Source organism: Tigriopus californicus, chromosome 7, assembly GCF_007210705.1.
Source record: "Tigriopus californicus strain San Diego chromosome 7, Tcal_SD_v2.1, whole genome shotgun sequence".
NCBI classification, from domain to species: Eukaryota; Metazoa; Arthropoda; class Copepoda; order Harpacticoida; family Harpacticidae; genus Tigriopus; species Tigriopus californicus.
In genome coordinates this window covers 15,433,793-15,452,455 of record NC_081446.1, presented here as the reverse complement: position 1 = coordinate 15,452,455, position 18,663 = coordinate 15,433,793, and the positions used below count along the sequence as shown (strand labels likewise).

General features: G+C 44.3%; 1 protein-coding gene and 1 long non-coding RNA gene across 5 annotated transcripts in view; one reads left to right on the top strand and one right to left on the bottom strand.

Moving 5' to 3' along the window:
* LOC131883887 (nephrin-like) overlaps positions 1-18,663 on the bottom strand; it is a 73,425-nt gene that overhangs the window by 54,309 nt on the left and 453 nt on the right. The gene's annotated exons all lie outside the window — the stretch shown is intronic.
* On the top strand, positions 6,565-13,240 carry LOC131883900 (uncharacterized). Its single transcript, XR_009373659.1, has 4 exons — positions 6,565-7,166; positions 7,389-7,578; positions 7,641-8,134; positions 11,258-13,240. It is a non-coding gene; the product is annotated as an uncharacterized LOC131883900 (long non-coding RNA).

Genomic DNA, 18,663 nt, shown 5'->3' with positions numbered 1-18,663 from the left:
ATGAGGCCACGAGTTATTAGTATTCTATGAGAGTAGCTTTTCCACCATCATCCACGAGCTCCCCCAAAATGTGTGCCTTCTGCGGGTACCTGAGTTCTTGGCAAGGCGAGCATGTGTGAGGGAAAAACGCGATTATGAAACGAAATCCGAGGTTGGAAAATGTAGCGTAGGTACATCAGAGCTATCGCTGTTTTTTTTGAATTATTATTTAAGAAGTCCGGCTCGTTATGGCTCAGAGGCCTCATAACGAGCAATATATCCAAGTCCATCCATTTGCCATTCCTCAGCATCTCGGGTCGTTCTGAGGTCCGTTGGTGAATAAAAAGTCAGCCAACCAATAACCTCCGCCACAGAGAGATGGATCCTTTTCTCCCGGATTCTTCATCTCCTTCAGTACCCCTCTCTCTCTCATCATCACCAACATCATGAGCCTCCGAGAATAAAGTGCACCCGACACGCAGTCAGTCTTCAACTTGTAATTTCAATTGCAGTTTTCATGCGGGCGGTGGAATAAAAAGTTTCCGCAGAATGAACGCATCAGATACGACGTTACCCGGACCCAAGGTGTATGGACATTCAGAAGTGTGAATAGATTTGGATGCAGGCAACTTTCTGATGAAAGTTCTCAATAGCACCAATCAGAAAGTTCCAACGTCGAGAATGACGACGACGAGCCATCGAGTTGTTGCACTTGGATTGGACTGGCTTCAATGGAATTTTACCATGCTCAAGCTGCTCAGAAAGAATGTGTAAGAACAGGATTGGGCACCGAGAAACGCCACAACGGATACACTGTGTGTAGTAGACAGACGAACGAACAGACAGGTGCCTGAAATGGATGAGCATAATCACCTATTGGGAGCCATTAGATTCAAATCAACAGATTCGTTCAGATAAAAACCGCTCAAAATGAGCTCAACAAGTCGCTATCGGGTTTGCTGGATAATATGTTCTAAATCGTGACGGGAAGAGGTTAAAGCACGGACGGGACAACTAACGACATATCTTCGCCCTGCCAAATCTGCCGGTTCAGGCCAAGGAGCGCCTGCCAGCTGGTGTATGTAATTGATAGTTAAACGGTTAAACTTCCAATGGTTTAAATTGCATTATTTTTTCTCAGAAGCGTATGCGCATGTTTAATCTAGATCAAGACGAACGGGTTCGTGCCAAAATTGGAATAACCGTGGCTTCTGACTTAGCTAGCGGTCCAATTTGTTTGGTGATGCATTGTTTGTCAAGCCCTTTTGGCCACACTGATTTGCAGCCATAACGATCCTCCTATTGCAGGTTGTTGGTCCCAAATGAAGGCTCTAATAAACAAAACGTGTAGGAGAGTGCACAATTTCAAACCCGTTCTTCATTCTCCTCGGCCTCGTCTCCTTCGTCTCGATTCTCTTTTCTGAGTCTTGCTCGTGTCGGGATTAAAGGCATGAAAATTGCAAAATATTGAAGCAGGATTAATTTCATGCTTCAACGACGGGTTTCGTTTTCATTGGAATTTGGCGGGTCGCAAGAAGGAATCGAATCGAGGGACTGGCACTCAAGTGATGGAGGTGGAAGGACTCTTGATGCTACCTACCTACCTACTGCATGTGTATGTAGTATATAGTACTGGTGGTCCAAGGACCCATCCCCAATGTTCCATATACGTACCGTGGGTAGGGTAGGAGATCCGTTGCTGCCGACAAGAAAGATTGGCACCAACTCAAGCACTCGAGATGAATTCCATTATTGAAAGTTGGAGCGAGAAATTATCAAAGTAGACCAGCAAACTTTGAAATTGAATATGAATGCTTCGAAATGTAATTTGCTCCTTCCTTTCAGGATGAGAGCCCAACCCGACCCTAATCGAGAGGGAAAATTAGGCCTCATTTTCATTTTAACTTCTTTTGGTGGAGACAATCCCACCAAATGTCCCCGTTGAACCAGATACGACCCGAAATGGCGCAATAAATCTTGTTGGCAAATCCCCTAGTAAGGAGCCAGCGTTTAGGAGTGGATTAAAACAGACGTTTTCGGGCTCGCTTCTTGTGTCAAGAGTTATTTGAGAGACCAAAAATAATCCCCGGGAGGGCTCCGCGAATACGAATACTCAATGAACGGTCCTCCCCCCGTTTCCTTCTCACACATTCATTGTGCAGGTCCAAGTTCCAAGAAGAAAGAATTAATGGACATTTTTCATTTGGAGCTGACCAGAATACCGACACGGGCCATTCGGGACAAAATATTGGACTGCGGAACTTTTTCTGTTAACAAGGTCCATATTTGCAGGGAGCCCCCAACTCACTCCCTATTGGCCTCCATGTAGTACATACTCACATACACACACACGTGCACACACACACGCACACAACTTTGACTGCACTGTCTATTGTATTGTGCCCTACGCACATGGCCACGTGTGTGCGGAGATAGAAGTATTCCATGGCCTTTGTTTAGTCATGAGGAAGGAGGAAACCCGATAGACAGGATTTGCACCCTGCCCAGCACCTTCTTCCTCAGAGAGAAGGCTAGAGAACAACCGAGGCCGCATTCCTCAAGGACGTCAATTTGGAACCGAGGAAAGAGGCGTTCATCTGAACTGGTTTTCCATGTGTCTTGTTGGTCCGACAAACTCGGTCCCGGTTTCTCGCGACTCTATGCTTCATCGTGGAAAAAGGCATACAATTTTGGAAGCCTCTTAAATATTGGATAAACCAGAGCGCCCCACGTCCTCCATGGGCATTCTTAAAGCCTGATGGTTACGTTTCAATCATTTTTCTCGTTCCCTTCCTTGGGAAGAAAAACGGACGCCTTTGACCGACCAAGGCCAAATGAGAAACGAAATACGTTCATTGTAGGTGAGAAAAGCCCCGGTTCCTGCCTTTGTGAGTCGGTGCCCAATTTGAAGAAGTTGAAATTTCTTTTCAAAACGTGCATGACAAGTTGCCTTTTGATGAATATGTATCCCGCGAACCCCATAATTTATACTCGCTCGACACCTCTCCGCTATTAATCTTGGTTAATGATCATTTGATCAATACGTGAATGAACCTGGGACCAAGGAAGATTGGCTGCTTGTTCTTTGAATAATAATAAACGCGATAGTAATAAGACATGAATATGCGCCACAAAATAAGTTGTCAAAACGATGACTGTTGAATCTCTAATGGGATTTTTTGGCAGGCTTGCCCTTTGAATATGCAATACTACGAGAGCGCTGTTGTGAAGCTAAAAATTGAGACCGATGATACACGTATTTGCTAGCTAGACTCGAGCAGAACAACCTAGGACTACCAAAGGACTACTTACTACTAGTGCGTGCAGGACTACTTCTAGTAGGCAGACACTGGGCTTTGATTATTTTCATATTTGGCCCTTTCCTTGTACAAATAATCACTCCCTAGGGAACCACATGCCAGTTCTGTAAAGAGAGCCTTTTGTGCTTCCGAAGTCAAGCAACCTTGTCGAATAAACCTGAATCCTAAACCTCGCTTTGCTTTGTTATGCACTGCATGTATAGTGAATGCTCAACATAGCCTTTTGAGTAATCTTGGGCAGATTTGTGCTCTTGAAGGGGAATTAATGTTGAACAATGAGAATGAATGCCAAGGGGACATCAAGCACATATTTCAAGCTTTTGGAAAAGAAATTCGTGTCATCTTCGAGTGAATCAAGCTTTATCGGGTGACGCTGGACTGGTGAGAATCTTGGCGAGAGCTCGACAGGGTGTCTAAAGCGAATGTACCCACACACCCACCCACCCACCCATCCACCCAAAAGAAACACCCATGTGGTGGTCGTTATTCAACCTGGTTTGGGGTCTGAACATCTTTCGTTCTTTCACCTCTCATCAAGGGTGAAAACAAAACGAAACTCGGAATGACTTTTCGTTTATTTCTTTCTGGGGCGGTTTAGTCTTCGGCTCAAGCTTGGCGGGCACTATTTGGCATATTCTGTGTTCTCAAGCTAAGAAGACGAGGGGAAAAAAACTAGTTTTGAGGACATCCTTCGTCTTTTGGCCCGAAGTTTGTGGGGCCTCTGAGGCCTGGACAGTCTCTCTCTAGGGGAAACCAAGCCAGGTTAGATGTCTGTTGAAAGGCCAAGAAGAGGTGAACGGGATGAAAAGGGCCAAGCGGAAGGTCGGATTAAATCAAGCATGAGGGCCATGGGCACGCAAGAACGTCAATGGCTTTGTCAATCGTCTCACTCCGTACACATGCCCTCTCCAGTGTTGTTCAAGACAGAAGGAATGCACTTGAGCCATTTTCGAATGCCCATTTTTTTTTTCTTTCCACCTCTTTTCTTCCTCATCCTCGCTAGTCTATTCACACTTCATAATCCCGATCCATCACAACCGTCCCCTTTTCTTTTTGTGGGTGGCCTGGTCTAAAATCTTCCATAAAGGTGGCAGGCAGCCTTTAAAATTTTAGTTTTATGGACAAGAGTAGAACGGGGATGGATATTGGGCCTTCGAGAGGGTCATAGCCGCACTTCCCTCCTTCCATTTGGGCGATCCTTTCGGGTGACCACGCGCTTTCAGACCCACCCGACACTTCATTTTTGGATTCCAGGATCTAGAGGACAATGGGCTAAAACGTGAGAGAGGTGTGTTCTTGATCAAAAATTCCGCCAATGCCTCATAAATTGTGGAAGTCGCTCAAATGAAAATTCTTCTGGGACAAAACAGGGGAAAAAAACCATCGCGTTTTTTCGACGATCGGGTTAGCTCAATCATCCCAGCGGTTCCAAGTTCCAGTCTCCAATTTCCCAATGGCACATTCCAGTTCCTCTTCCAAAATGGTCAAATGAGTGCGATTCTCCTTGAATGGCGAACGAACGAACGGTTAGGAATTTCCCCCTTCCTCCAGTCTGTAAATGGATGACTCTTTTTCTCCAGAGGCCTGACTTGCAATTCGATCCCCAGGTGTGGTGAGACGACTTCTGGTCAATTTCGTCGTGTGAGAAAATCCAGTGTGGAAGAAAGCTATCGCGAAAAAGTGCGTGATCATTTACTTTACAAGAAGTTCAGATCGAATTACTACACCCAACGAGATTACCTCAGTCGAGGTGTTTGTGTTTGTAATCCAATCAGGACCATATTGCATGGCATTGGCATTAAACGCCGCGCTTCAATCAAGTCTGCGGTCTATTTGGTTCAGAGAAGCCCGCCATGTTTTCGACTACCGAGCTTCCTTCTCGTGAAGAAGATATGTGCTAGGGTAAACAAGAACCGCAACAACAGCAACAACAATGGCATTCGAGGTGCGTTTTTTGCAGACGAAATCAATTAATTTCCTTTTCTTTCCACTCTGCTAGCCCAGAACACTGAATCCAAGTAACGACCGAGTGTCTAAAAAAACAAGGTACAGTCAAAATAAAGCAGAAACGACTGACATGAATCTAGACTCACAGCCTCGAGTTTCCCAAGGGACCACAACCCAAGGTGTTGGAGTCGCGGAAAAACACCTCCCATTGGACACCGCAATATTGCGACTGGAGACAAATTGAGAGGCCCGGGGACAGGACACTGTGAGCAAGTACTTCTTGAGAGGCAAGATGTTTCAGATGTTTCAGGACATGACGCAGCTTGGCCAGAGTGACGAATCATTGCCATTTGCCCATTTCTGTTCCGAGTGTTTACCTACTTTGGGTTATGTGAAAACAAGTCATGTCTTGATGAGAAGCCCAAGAAAGAGACCCTTGAGTGCTCGTGGCGAATGAAGCCTAGAGCCATTAGCATTATGATTAGCCATAACTTTATGCTCCCCCACTTGTCACAAGTTCTCGTACTACTCGGCTACTTGGCACTTCCGTCCTCCAAGCTTTTCGAAACAAAAAGAAAACTGTTTGGTCAATAACGCAACAACAGTCGGTTGGTTTCGAATGATTGAGCTGGGTCTCCTCAGAACGAGAAACCTTTAGGTTATCCATGGTTGGACAATTGGCTGAAATTAGTGGCACATCAATTCGGGTGCGCTTCCCAATGGGCAGGCCGTTGGATCCCTACCGTGCAGTCCATAACCATTTGGATGATCTCGTTACGAAGAATGAACCCATTGGAGAGATCACCCATGATTGGCACAATCGCAACCTGCGCAATTGGCACACTCCCCACGTTTCCAGTTCATTTTCATTGGTAGGTGCACCCGTACAGATCTGCTGCTCGATCTGTCGGTGGATGGAACAATGAAGGGAATGCTCAGAGAAAGACGGACTTTCAATTGCATTGAGGAACAACTTGAAGGAGTAGTCCTGACATTGCACAATGTCTTCGCAAAGATATCGTCGTCGTCTCTTCTTCTTTTAGTGTATTACCTCTCCGCCTTCTCCCTCTCGAGCTGTTGTGAAGGTCAACTTGGGTATAAATGTTCATTTTCAAGTAAATGCACAACCATCACTGCCACTACTACTACTATTACTACTAGTACTACTTCTACTACCACCACCACCACCGCCACCACCAAGTAACGACGTGAACAAGTATAAAGAGAGCATTGCTTCAGGGTTGCCAGTGCAATGCGCTTCCGGGTGGACGAGGGAAAAATCTGTCTGTTGGCCTGAGTATTGTTTACGGGAGCTAATCATTGATATTGGCATGACATCTAAATGGATCGGATGGAGTGAGTTTGCTGTAATGGAAATCGAGGCTGATAGAACAGAGACAGATTCATGATGTGAGTGTTTGAGGCGTGGCAACACTGCTGCTGGGTGTGTGGACATTGGACCCAAACAGGTCTCAAATGCAATAAGTGTGTGTGTGTGTGTGTATGTGCACACTTGGTAAGAGGTTTCCATGTGCATTTGCTTTGCAATATTTTGCGCATTCCCCTTCAAACAACCAAGTTTGTTGCGGGGCCCGAAGTTTGCTAAAATACCTCGTTGTTAGTCCCGCCAAGAGTAAGGCTCCACTCTCATTTTCCCCAGAGAAGAGTAGAGTTACTACTTTGATGGCAAACAGAGCCAATGGAAATTGTCATCTTTCCTAGTTAGAATCCCAAAATGGAATCAGTGTCACGTACTCATCTACCTCGTCAATAAAGGCCACGACCGAGAGATCCAAGGACATTTGTTAAGACTGCTTACGAAGCAGGGAACCGTTGGTTATATATCTGTTATATGGTTGTGATATATTCGAAAGAATACCGTTCTGTTCAACACAAAATCGATTTTGAGGAGCTCTTTTGGTACGTACCTACAGCTTTTAGCACTCTCTGACATTAGGGAAAAAATAAAGTTGTCTCCCCAATTATAGGAGACATGACTATCCCATTTTGGATTACGATTGATGTTTGAGGGAAAGTCATTTTTACAAAATATTTCATACCCTCTCGATGGATACGATAAAGAAAATTTAGTAAATGTCATCCTAATTTGACGTCAACTGCTTTCATGTTTTTTGCTTTCAGATTGCTCATCTAACAACCACTGAAAGAGATTTGAATCTTTGAGTTCAGGATTAAAAGCATGAAGACAATTTTCAACAAAATGAATGGAAAATTGTTTTATTCTTTGTGAATCCGTTCTCCTTTTGTATCATGTGGTGGGGCGTGTTCCCCCAATCGAGTTGCTTGAATACTGAAACCAGATTCACCATGTGTGAGTGTCCCTATCCCTGGAACACATTCAAATAAAGCCAAGTCATACAATTTCTACTTTAGGATGGAGCAGACACATGTGAAGAGGTCCAATTGCCATTTTATGAACACCCAGATCTCTCGCATCGCATGGAACTCATTTAAGATCCGAGGGAACATTGTCACAAGGCTGCGCCAACCAACCAGCGGTTTCCCTATTTTGGGTCATCAGATATCATAAAAGTAAACCACTGGCGACCCCTCTTCACAACCACTGATTGGACCGACAACTCGTGGCTTGGCTCTTGGCCAAGAAAAGAAGAGGATTTCAACGTCTCTTTTCTCGTCAGTGTTGTTGATTTTGAATCTCGATCTCGAGGGAAAAAAATCGGGAAGCAGGGAGAAGCAGAAAGGAATGGGCATCAACCGTTTCACCACTATATTACGGGGGCAGTTTCATTTCCCATATCTGCTTGGCTTCACATCCGTACGCGCAATAACAACCCACCATCTTGAGGGCCCAAAGCACACAACCACAAATTCCAGATTCCGTTTTCCCTGTTTCATTTCTTTGAAAGGTTTGTATTTTTTTTTCTTCCTTTTGTGCGAGGAAAATGAATGAATGGAAAGTAAGCCAATCTTGTGATAGAGCTCTGGGCATTGCTGGATGGTTGGTTGTTGGATGGACGCAAAGGTCTTTTTTTTCTTTTTACGAGCCCCCTCTCGTTCGAATTGGTCATTATGGATTGCTCATGCACTGAGCACAGAGACTCCCTGGCAGGACGACCCCTGGCGAGAGGAATGAGCGTGAAAATGGAAATTCTCATAACACACAGCATCACTTGTCCAAGACAAATTTGTAATCTCTTATCATCCATCGGCCCCAAACCAAATACCTCCTAATCTTGGCCATCTTGGATTCTCGACACAAAGCGCTGCAGCAAAATTGAATCTGATCCAAATGGCTAGAGAAACGTGAGGTGGCAGGCATAGCTTGTTAATTGATTTTTGGTGGCAGAGGGGGAGGGAGAGAACCGAAGTATTCATGTCATTTGCAGGCTCGTGTCAAGATTGGCGAACAACTTTTCCTTCCAAAATCTCTGCCGGAACTGTTTGCGTGTTCCATTGCTCGTTCCACTCCCACCAGAGTCAACGCGGAGATTCCGGCATTTCGCAATCTAACCTTTGCCTATACTATCTATCATCTTTCAAGAACGAATGGAATCGACAATTAATGGAGCCATTCGTGCTCACTCTAAGCTGCATGCACGGAGATGCATCATTGGTCGAATTGACGGTTTGAAGTTGATGGTCGGGAACCTCCCGTGGGTGTGCACGTCTTTGAGTGTCGACATTTATGTTGTTTCCTCTTCCGAAAATGGCCGTTGAGAAGGCATTACGTTGATAAGAGAGTGCAAAGGAGGTCATTCAATGGGAAGTGACAGCTCCGAACACCATCACTAGTCGCTCGCATAACCCATAGTCCCTAGTCCCTAGTCTATACGCCATACCCTCAAGGAGTACAAGTGAGAGCTGACTATCTGGAACGGATCCTGCGGATATTTAAACGGTTCGTCCTCCCTATTCGCAAGGGAAAAACGCTTTCAAACGATGTCCAATGGCCTTAAACGGGTGGCCAGAAGTTTTGGTTTTTCGGTCTTTTTGAGAGGTCTTTTAGGAGGACTACTCGGATGGTTGCTTGCTTGCTTGCTTGCTTGGTGTTTGGGTGTGAACTCTCTTTGATGATCTACTACGAGTGAACAACCCAAGAGGCCAAAGAAGACGAAGGTTCCTTTACACACTTCCTTGAAGTGGAAAAGGTTGTTATTGTTCACCAAGCCGTGTGAGAAAACAGACTTGATTTTGCCGCCCTTTCTTGCCTCGATCAGCGGCAGAAATCTCGCCCACATGCACAGTGGTGGTACTGCTTCCTCTTCTTCAAAGAGCACCACTCCACTCGAACCCCCACGAATGATGCCCTTTAAAACCTTGACACAAAAGAAAATGGGACCAATTCAAAGCACTTCCATCTCTAAACTGCTCTATCGGGAACGTGAGAGTACTTCGCTTCTTCATCTTCGCGCAGTCAATTTCGGGACCGCTTACCTAGAAATATGTATGAATGTTCTGTCGTTAGTGAAAGGCATCAACTTTGGGAGAAATTCCATATTTCCACTGTACACAGCAAGTAGCAAAGTGCAACCAACGGGTCCCTGAATCCCAACCAACTTCTTGGGTCAATGTGGTCCCTTGGGCTTTCCCGGACTGGCGACATATTCGTAATGGGGTTTTGATAGTCTGGCCTCCTCGCTCACTTCTCCAGTACGACACCCTCAGACCAAAGATCCCCGTACAATTGGTCATCTGGGGGGACAATAAAACCAGATTTGCCCACTCCATCCATCCGTCCGTCCCTGCGTGCGTCTGTAAGGACCAACCAACCTACCAACCATCCCTCATGGATGGATCGGTGAGTCATCATCATCATCAAGACTAACAACAACCCTTTGCCCTCCGTTTCTTCGTCTGGCGGGGAGGGTAAAGGGATCACGTCTTATTACCTCTTCGGAGTTGGAATGCATTTATTGGATATGATTGGAGGGATCTTCACTTCACCCCTAAAAGCGGGAAAAACAATCAAAGACCCCAATCCGTGCATATGCGACTGTATGCATGTTCCGAGCAATGTTAATCCTCTTGGAAGGACTTGGGTACGAATGATTGCACGTGTCTCCATAATTCTTGGCAGAGGGGTCAAACCTGAATCATGCATCACAATGATTAATTTGCTGCCTGGCTCGGACTTGCCCTGTACGGAGTATTGTAGCCCGATTTCTTTTTTCACCAGATCTTTAGAGGAGGGCCCCAAACCAAATGAGTTTGCTATTTGCAATTGTCTGGAGGCAGTTCTAACTTCCTTAGTGCCAAATTGGGCTCCAATCATGCAAAAACCCAGGTTGAAAAGATTGCCCTCTGAACAATTGCATTAATGCAAACAAAGCTTGAGGTCTAGACGAGAATAAGCAAATTTGGTGCGAAAAAAAGCCACACAATCCCAGTCATCAGTTGAGCCGAATGTAGAAACTGGTGGATGAATCAATCTTGGATCGACCACCAGGAAGAATTTGATGGCGATATCATCATCGTCCATACACCCCGAAACATTCATCACACTGCCATGGTTGTCAGCAAAGGTCTCGCTTTTTTTTCTCGGCCTTTGATCAATGAAATACGTCATAAATCAATCGGATGGCTCTTTCAAAGCCAACTGGACAACTAGCTTCCATCAATAACAAAGATAAGACTGAATGACATCAGGTCAGTAATGCAAAGAACCGCTTCCCTCCATAATAACACCGTGAACGACGGACACAAAAAAGAATTAAGACCTCTGCCAAGAGATCTTTGATAGGAGGCAAATTCGAGAATGGCTCGACAGCGAGTCGGGATTCGAGCAAAATCTCCATTCTTTTGAACTGGACACAAAGAGTGTGTTTGGACTTGAATTTTGAAAGCTGGGCCAGGTCTTATATTGTACTTGTAATAGAGGCAAAGGGCGAACGAACGAACCCTTTCAATGTGGAGTGAAGAAAAAAAGATTGGCAAGATGTGCCTTTGAGAAAACAGAAGGTCATAAAAGTCCCGCCATTCATTCCACTCTTTTTTTCTGTCTTTTTATTGGAATACATTTTCCTTTTCAGGGGAGACTCTCGACGATCGCGCTCAGTCTTACATATTTAGTACCGTGTATACATTTCTGACCCCGAGTCATTTTTGGCTGGGTAACCTTGGAGCTCACTTGTTCCGAAGCAAATTGTGGGTACGAACATCTCGTGTTTCAACTCTCTGTTGAATCCCATTGGTTGGGCCAGGCGGATGATCTCGTCTGAAGAGAAATGGTGAAATCCTAACAATTCCACTTCATCAGGAAAAGTTCCGCCTCTTTCTCTTTAATCAATGTTGTCGTCTGGGTCGACATGGTCTGCAAGAGAATCTCCGATCGTGATGTCACTCCACTCTAACAAGACTCCACATTCTCGTCATGAAACGTTCTACCCAACAACGTCTTTAGAGACTCACTTTAGGAAGTCTACCAACAAGTCTCTGTTCTGCTCTCTCCCTCCGAATCCGTGTATCTGTGTCTAGTTGGTTGGTTGGTTGGTTGGTTGTATCTTACGCTAATGCTCGTGGTGGAAAAGGATGTTTTTAATCTGTCTGCGATGAGTGATTGAGCTCAACAGGAACTTGACATGACTTTTCTAATCTTCATCCCGTTGGTTGAGAGTTCGTGTGTTGTGATTTGACGACTCAACTTGAAGTGCTCGACGAGATAGATCGAGACGTGGACGAGGTCTTGGCAAGTTGCCGATGGTTTCGAAGTTCAAATAAATGTGGGATGATCTATGGCTTCGAGCTTTAGATAATTGCATTGGAGACTCGCCTCCTTCTCCAGAGGCCTCGACAATCAATCTGGAATGATGTTGATGATGATGACTTTCGCAACCACGACCATCTCCATCACCACAATCCATCCATCCATACGCACATATGCATACATAAATAAAGATTCAAGTATGCTACGAGAAAGTTGGCCGAAATTCAGCCCAAGAACCCGTTCCGAGAAACCTCCAACCTTCCAATTTTGGGGGCGACGATCAACGTGTCAAAATTCTTTCACCCGATCCCTTGGACTGGAACGTCAGAGCTGCCGACACCGTCAAAATGTTATTGATAGCACAGTGATTCAATCTAATTTGAAACTGGACAACAGTAGTCATTAAAGCCACACAAACCAGATCTAAGCTACGGTACCACGGTCCACTTATTACGTACACATACCGGTAGATTGGGTGTTGGAAAGCCATTTACTGATGCCGTACCTTCCTAACCCCATCAGTGGAGAATGGCTCCTTGGCCATTTCGGAAATAATGCATCGGAAGAATTTTGCGCTTAGCATGCTATGGATCAAGTCTGCAAGATGCACCACCGAGTGACGACGCCATGTTGAAGTAGTGATGGACGACAAACATTATTGCGAGAACTCGAGAAGGGACAGGAATGTTTTAATGAAGTTGAATAAGATTCATGCTCCAAATTTGGCCACGACCATCATCATCGTCATCATCATCATCATCTGAGCTAACCAGTTCGATTGGCAGTGAGGGCATTCATGAATGAAAGCGATGCGGATAAAGAGGATTGTCGACCCAACCCTATAAAACTCCAGGCACTTGTGGCATAAATGCACCAAAAAGCTCGAAGAGAGTCGAAAAAACCACCAACCAACCTGGGGATATCCATCAAACCAACGAGAGTGGAGACGAGAGCGGACTGCCAAGAAGAACAATAAAGACCATAAAAAAGGTGCCAAACCGTGATCAAAGATTGAAACAAAACGGTAACCGACCAATACGCCGCCCAAACATCGGGAGCTTCATTTTCTCGTTGTTGACAAAATAAAATCGGCCCTCTCTCTTCATCAAAGCTGGTTTGAGTTTTGGTGGCCTGGGATCAGTGGCAAGGGATAACAAAATCTCGAGGAGCCCTAAATTGGGGTTATAAAAAGCAAAATTCGAAAATTCGTTCGACAAGGTCAAAAGTGTTCGGTGGGTATTGATAGTTAGCTAGCTAGCACCCTGCACACGCTCAGTACACGATCTGATTCTTCATTGCGCACAACCTTTTAGGGATGTCGTCACGACTTGGTTCTTTTTATATTCTGAATTTAAGATTCAATTAAATGATGGCGACTGAACATCAATCACGAACCAAAGTTCTGTTGGTAAATCTCTCTCTCAAGGCAAGGACACCACCGCCGCCACTACTATTGCCTTATTCATCAACCTTCCTTTAGGTTGGACCCATTTTCCTAGAAGCCAAAAATCAAACAGAGACGAAGTGCCTTAATATCAAAAGCGAAGAAGTGAGTGAATGTCAGTCAGAGGAAAAAAAAGTGGCGGAGGAAGGAATATAAGGGGGGTCTCAATGCAGTTCTTGGCATCTGCGGCTCAAAGGATTGGCATCTTTCAAATAGGAACTCAGATTTTCGTGATTGAAAGGGAGAGAGAAAAAAGAAGAAAAAAGAGCAGAGGGAGCATGGATAAAGGCAAGAAGAAGAGGGAAGAGGGAGACGATGCTTTATGTAGAAACCTTGTCATGGATTGTTCAGGTCGAGTTCAAGGTCAAATGATTTATGCCAATCAAGATGGCTCGGATCTGATTGTGTACTAAAATTCTCTCTCATGAACGTCTGTGATGAGGATCACCACTTAATTGAGTTGTAAAACTGTTTGCTTCTGATGGCACTCAGTTCAAACGCGAGTCATTTCCTTCCTTCTTCTTCCCCAGTTAGTTGGTTGGTTGGCTTCATGGAACGAATATTGGGTGCGCCCTTAAATGCATAAGTCCGAGATTAAAAGACACGAAATTCCGGACATTTTGTTTCTCCTCGGAACAGAGCCTTCTTGTGGTGTACGTATGTATGTGGCTCTAGTTGCGGCCCACTATCCACTACCATGGCCACAGCCTTGGTTTATTGGACAACCAACCATAATTATGTAGGAGTCTGTTCATGTACGGTGCACCACACTCACAACAACAACCACAACAACAACCGCGACGACGACCAAACCCGTGGCAAATATAAGCCACCTAACGGAAGCCAATTTTATCCACCCACATCAAGAAAAGTTTCTCAGTTCCACACATGCGCCCCTCAGTTCCTCTTAGTGTCCAAAAGGGTCGCCAATTGAACGGACAAAGGCCAGGGAATGTTTCAATCCTGTTGGACCGTTTTCGTTGTTAGAACTCGATCAAACATAATGGGCAGGTAACAATTGTTCAAGGTTTTCATCATCATTAGCGTTGGATTGCAATGCCTCGCTGTCTCCAATTACCTTTCCTCTCTCAGAGGTGACACCCATTAGTAATTCATGAAAGTTGCTGATATCTTAGTGGGTTGTCCTTGAGAAGAAGCGATCGGTGAGGGAACCCTGACCATACCAAACGGGGCCCAGTAGTAGTAGTGGTGCTGTATCTCTTCGGCGGAGATCCATGTAAGTCCACCCTTTTACAGGATTTAAACTCCAAGTCCAACTTTATTCTCGAGCATCATGTCTTTGGCCTTGTTTCTTGTCCTGTGTGCTTGACACCCTTTCCCCACATCCGCGGCCTTCTCGCCTCTATCTCTTTTACTCCGATTTGGAGCGGGATGATACGAAGGTCCTTTTCGTGCCTTTCCGTCCCGCAACATCTTACTTGGCCTTTGAAGGCCATTTGCCATGGCTCCAAGTTGGCCACTTGCTCCCCTAGCCTCAAAGTAGCCTCTAGCCTTTTCTAGATCTGTTGCGACACTGAGCGAAAGAGATCTACGGGAAGTTGCCACTTGAGCCTTTATCACATGATATTCATGAAGAGCCTGGATTGTGGAAATTCCCACCAGTGCCAAGCAAGAAGAAACCCTTTTCAACGAGAGAACATTGTCACATCTGCAAAGAGGAAGGGACAAGGCATACTTTGGACATTGGCCAGCCTTCCTTATCCGAGTTCATTTTGACACTCCTGGCTAATTCTGTACGTAGGCAGAGATTAGGTCAAATGAAAAAAGAAACAAAGCCGTCCCCCCCCCTTTCCTAAAGAGCTAAGAGAGCCAAGGAAACGAGAGAAATCTGTTGGTTTCAATTCAACACGGTAGAATGCCGAGACAAATTTTTGGGCCATACATATTTGCACATCCTCCCAAAAGGAAACTACACCATGTGTTGAATATGATCAGTGATATTTGCAAAGGCTGATCATCCAGATTCGCTCATTATGAATCAGAATATTTTTTCAATTGTCCTCAAACTGCAAATTCTTCTCGCCTTTCCAGCAGGAAGTTCAGATATTCGTACATCTTAGTTTTCCACTGCTTCAGGACAAGTCTCCTTCTCTCGGGAGCGAAGGACAGACAAGATTCATTTCCTTGCTAGGATTAAAGAAGCCTTAGGACTCCGTATAAGAAGGGATTCAAACGATGACCAAGCAACCGTTAGTGACGTACTACGCAGATACGTAAAATAATGGGAACCCTTTTGCCTCATTTCTTGAGAAGAAGAGTGACTGATAGTTTCATTTTACTTCCGTCGATCCAGCAGAGTAAGGTGCAATTATTCGTTAAAGGTTGTCATGGACGTCGCTCTATATCAATTGCACATTCCAATTTTCATGTTTGCATGAGGCCTTTTAGAGTCAGAGTCAGTTTTAGAGATCCCCTGAACCTCGTACTATGATTAAGTAATCAATGGTTAGACATGTTAGCACTACATATCCAGTTTAGCTCTTAGGGGAAGTAATATTCGTATGTACATGTACAACAGTACGTGAATAGTAGTACAGACCTGAGTAATCTTTCCGAAATTTCCTCAGGCAATAATGTGTTACATGACACCCTTGACATATTTCTCATATTTTCCCCTGGGGAATTCCAACCACCGCAACGTTGCTTGACTGACTCATTATTTATGGCGCACCTAATGACGTACTTGCTCTTGATTCTGTGCTTAAAGTGTAATGCTAGTTAACCCTCAATTCAAGATGTCGATGGGACTGGATTCCACCCATCCATTCACTCAGGCCGATATGGTACAAAACAATATCGAACGGGTGGTTCCATGAGAATCGTGTTTTTGCATTCATTCCTTGACAAATGGTGGTTAGATGTGGCATGAAATTGAGCATTACTATACGGTGGTACTCACATAACGACCACTCTTCCCATCTCTCTCTCTCTCTCTGTCTTTCTCTGTGGAAAGAAATCCCCCCATGGAGATGCTCATGAGAATATGAAACGGAGCTCTTAATCCAATTGCTTGTCAGCTGTTCCGACTCGTCACGGAGATTGCCCAATTTGGGGATGTAAAATGAAAACAACATAAAAAAGGTCCAATGTTATGTCTCTCGTTGTGCTCTCTTGAAATTTTCTCTTCTGAAATGCGCGTGGATCCCATTTTCTCATCTAGATCTTAGCCAGAAGACAAGATGGATGAAGGGGGAGGAGAAGGGACCAATGTTGGGTCGTGAAAATGACCAGAACCCCTTTTATTTCCCATGGCCAGAGGCGGGAAAAAGTCTTTGAGGTGCATCAAATTGTTATGACCGCTCTCTTTCTTTTCACGGCAAGCTCGTCGACCAAGGCAAGAGGGATCTTACCTAGCAATTCGTCCCCCCAGAAAGAGAATAGAAGGTATGTATCAACAGTTGCATCTGGGAGGTCTGGCTTGGCCAGTCCAAGTTACACCTCGTACCTCAACTCAGTTCCGAGCCCGTGAGGTTGGAAATTTATGAAGTCTAATCCTGGAATGTCTTGTTTTTGCACACCCTGATGAACCAGCCGAATAATATTGTTAATATGGTGGTGAGATTGCATCCTGCCATAATAGGGCACTTATAATGGGCCATCGGCAGAGCAAAATTTGCAATGTAAGAAAATACTTTGTGCTGCGTATGAAGCTGTACGGACGGAGACGACTCGTTGTCTGGAGGGCATGGTGGTTTCATGTTCCGATGATATCTTTCCATCTCGTCTGCCTGCACAAGGGGCTCTGACATTCATGAGTTGACAGGATTTATTTTCCCATTACCAAACTCCAAAGCAAAGGCCATAATTAACTGGATTAGAATGAATATAAGGATCTAGACCAAGATATGGGGATGATGTACAAACAGGAGAGCTATTTTCATGAATAGTGACTGGGATGTGAAACTATTCCAGTAGTATATGTTGGATAACGTGGAATTGGCTCTCTCAGGGAAGTGTTCACTGTGCACACGCAAGTAGGAAGCCCCAATTCTCAATCTTTTATTAGGCATGCTCGGATGTATTTGGACAAACATTGAGGTTCAGTGGGACGTTTCTTTTCAAAGGTAGAAGCAAATGTCAATATTTTCTGGACAGAAGAATCTTGATTGGCACCAATCTTCTGGCAACGAAAAGTACTGGGGGCCAAGATGTACCAAAAGAGTGTGTCCCCCTCTTTCAACATTTCTCTCCCTTGTTCTTTTGAGGCCAAGATGTTGAGACACTCAACCTGTACAATCTACCAACCATCCAGCCAAGTAGGGCTTGACTACTAAGTTTGAAGAGGTTGGAAATTACAGTGTCTGACAAAGTGTGAGGGTCATAAAATATGCAAAAATGTCAATGGCCCATTATAAACCTTTTTAGATGCCCCGTGATGGAATGTTCAACAGCAATTACAAGAAATCAATATTTGGTCAAAAAACAAGACGTGTTGCTTCTGTTTTGTTTTAAGGTGATGCCTTGTGCTTTTTTCTCAATTGACTTCTTTACGGATTGCATGTCAGCAGAGGAATGAATGCTTGTTCAATGAGGAAATGCCATAAAACTGCACAAAGACTGATCAGTCAATCGATAAAAAAAAGGCAACTCTGAAAGTGAGTCCCAATTCTTTAATGCCTCTGATCCTCCACAATCCATTGGATTCAAAGGGTCAGCTTTCTTCAATGTCAAAGTCCAAGATGAAGAGGGCATTTTACTTTTCCAACCAATTCATAGCATTATCAAAGAGAAGAGGTAAAAATGAGACCAAAAAGTCATTGTATTCTTGAAGAATAATGGAGTTCCCTAGAAATACTATAGCCTCAAGATGATGACAACAAGGATACGAGACGGAGGAGTGGAGGATGGATGCATTTAAAACTTTCAGAGGCAGTGTTAAAAAAGTTGAAGAAGTTCAAACTGGAGTTTTGTTCCCGTCATTTTCTCTTCCCTCTGTGCACAATAATCCCATTAATTCAAATAGTCTCTTGTCATTTGATTTGTACTGTGCATAATTTCAAATTAACACTTGTTCAATGTAAATATTTTTTTTTAAGTTGGACTTTACTTCTAAATATAAAAAAAAAATTCGTTACAAGACAAAAATTGAACAAGCTACAAAGCAAATGTTCCCATTGAGCTACAAATGTTATTTTCAAACTTTCACACTACGTTGAATCCTCAACAACGACCAAAGTAAAAACAAGGAATACGGTATATTTTGGTCCCCCAAAAATGACAATGGTCCTGAGAAGGGACAAAACTCAATTGAAGAAAGGATATCTTAT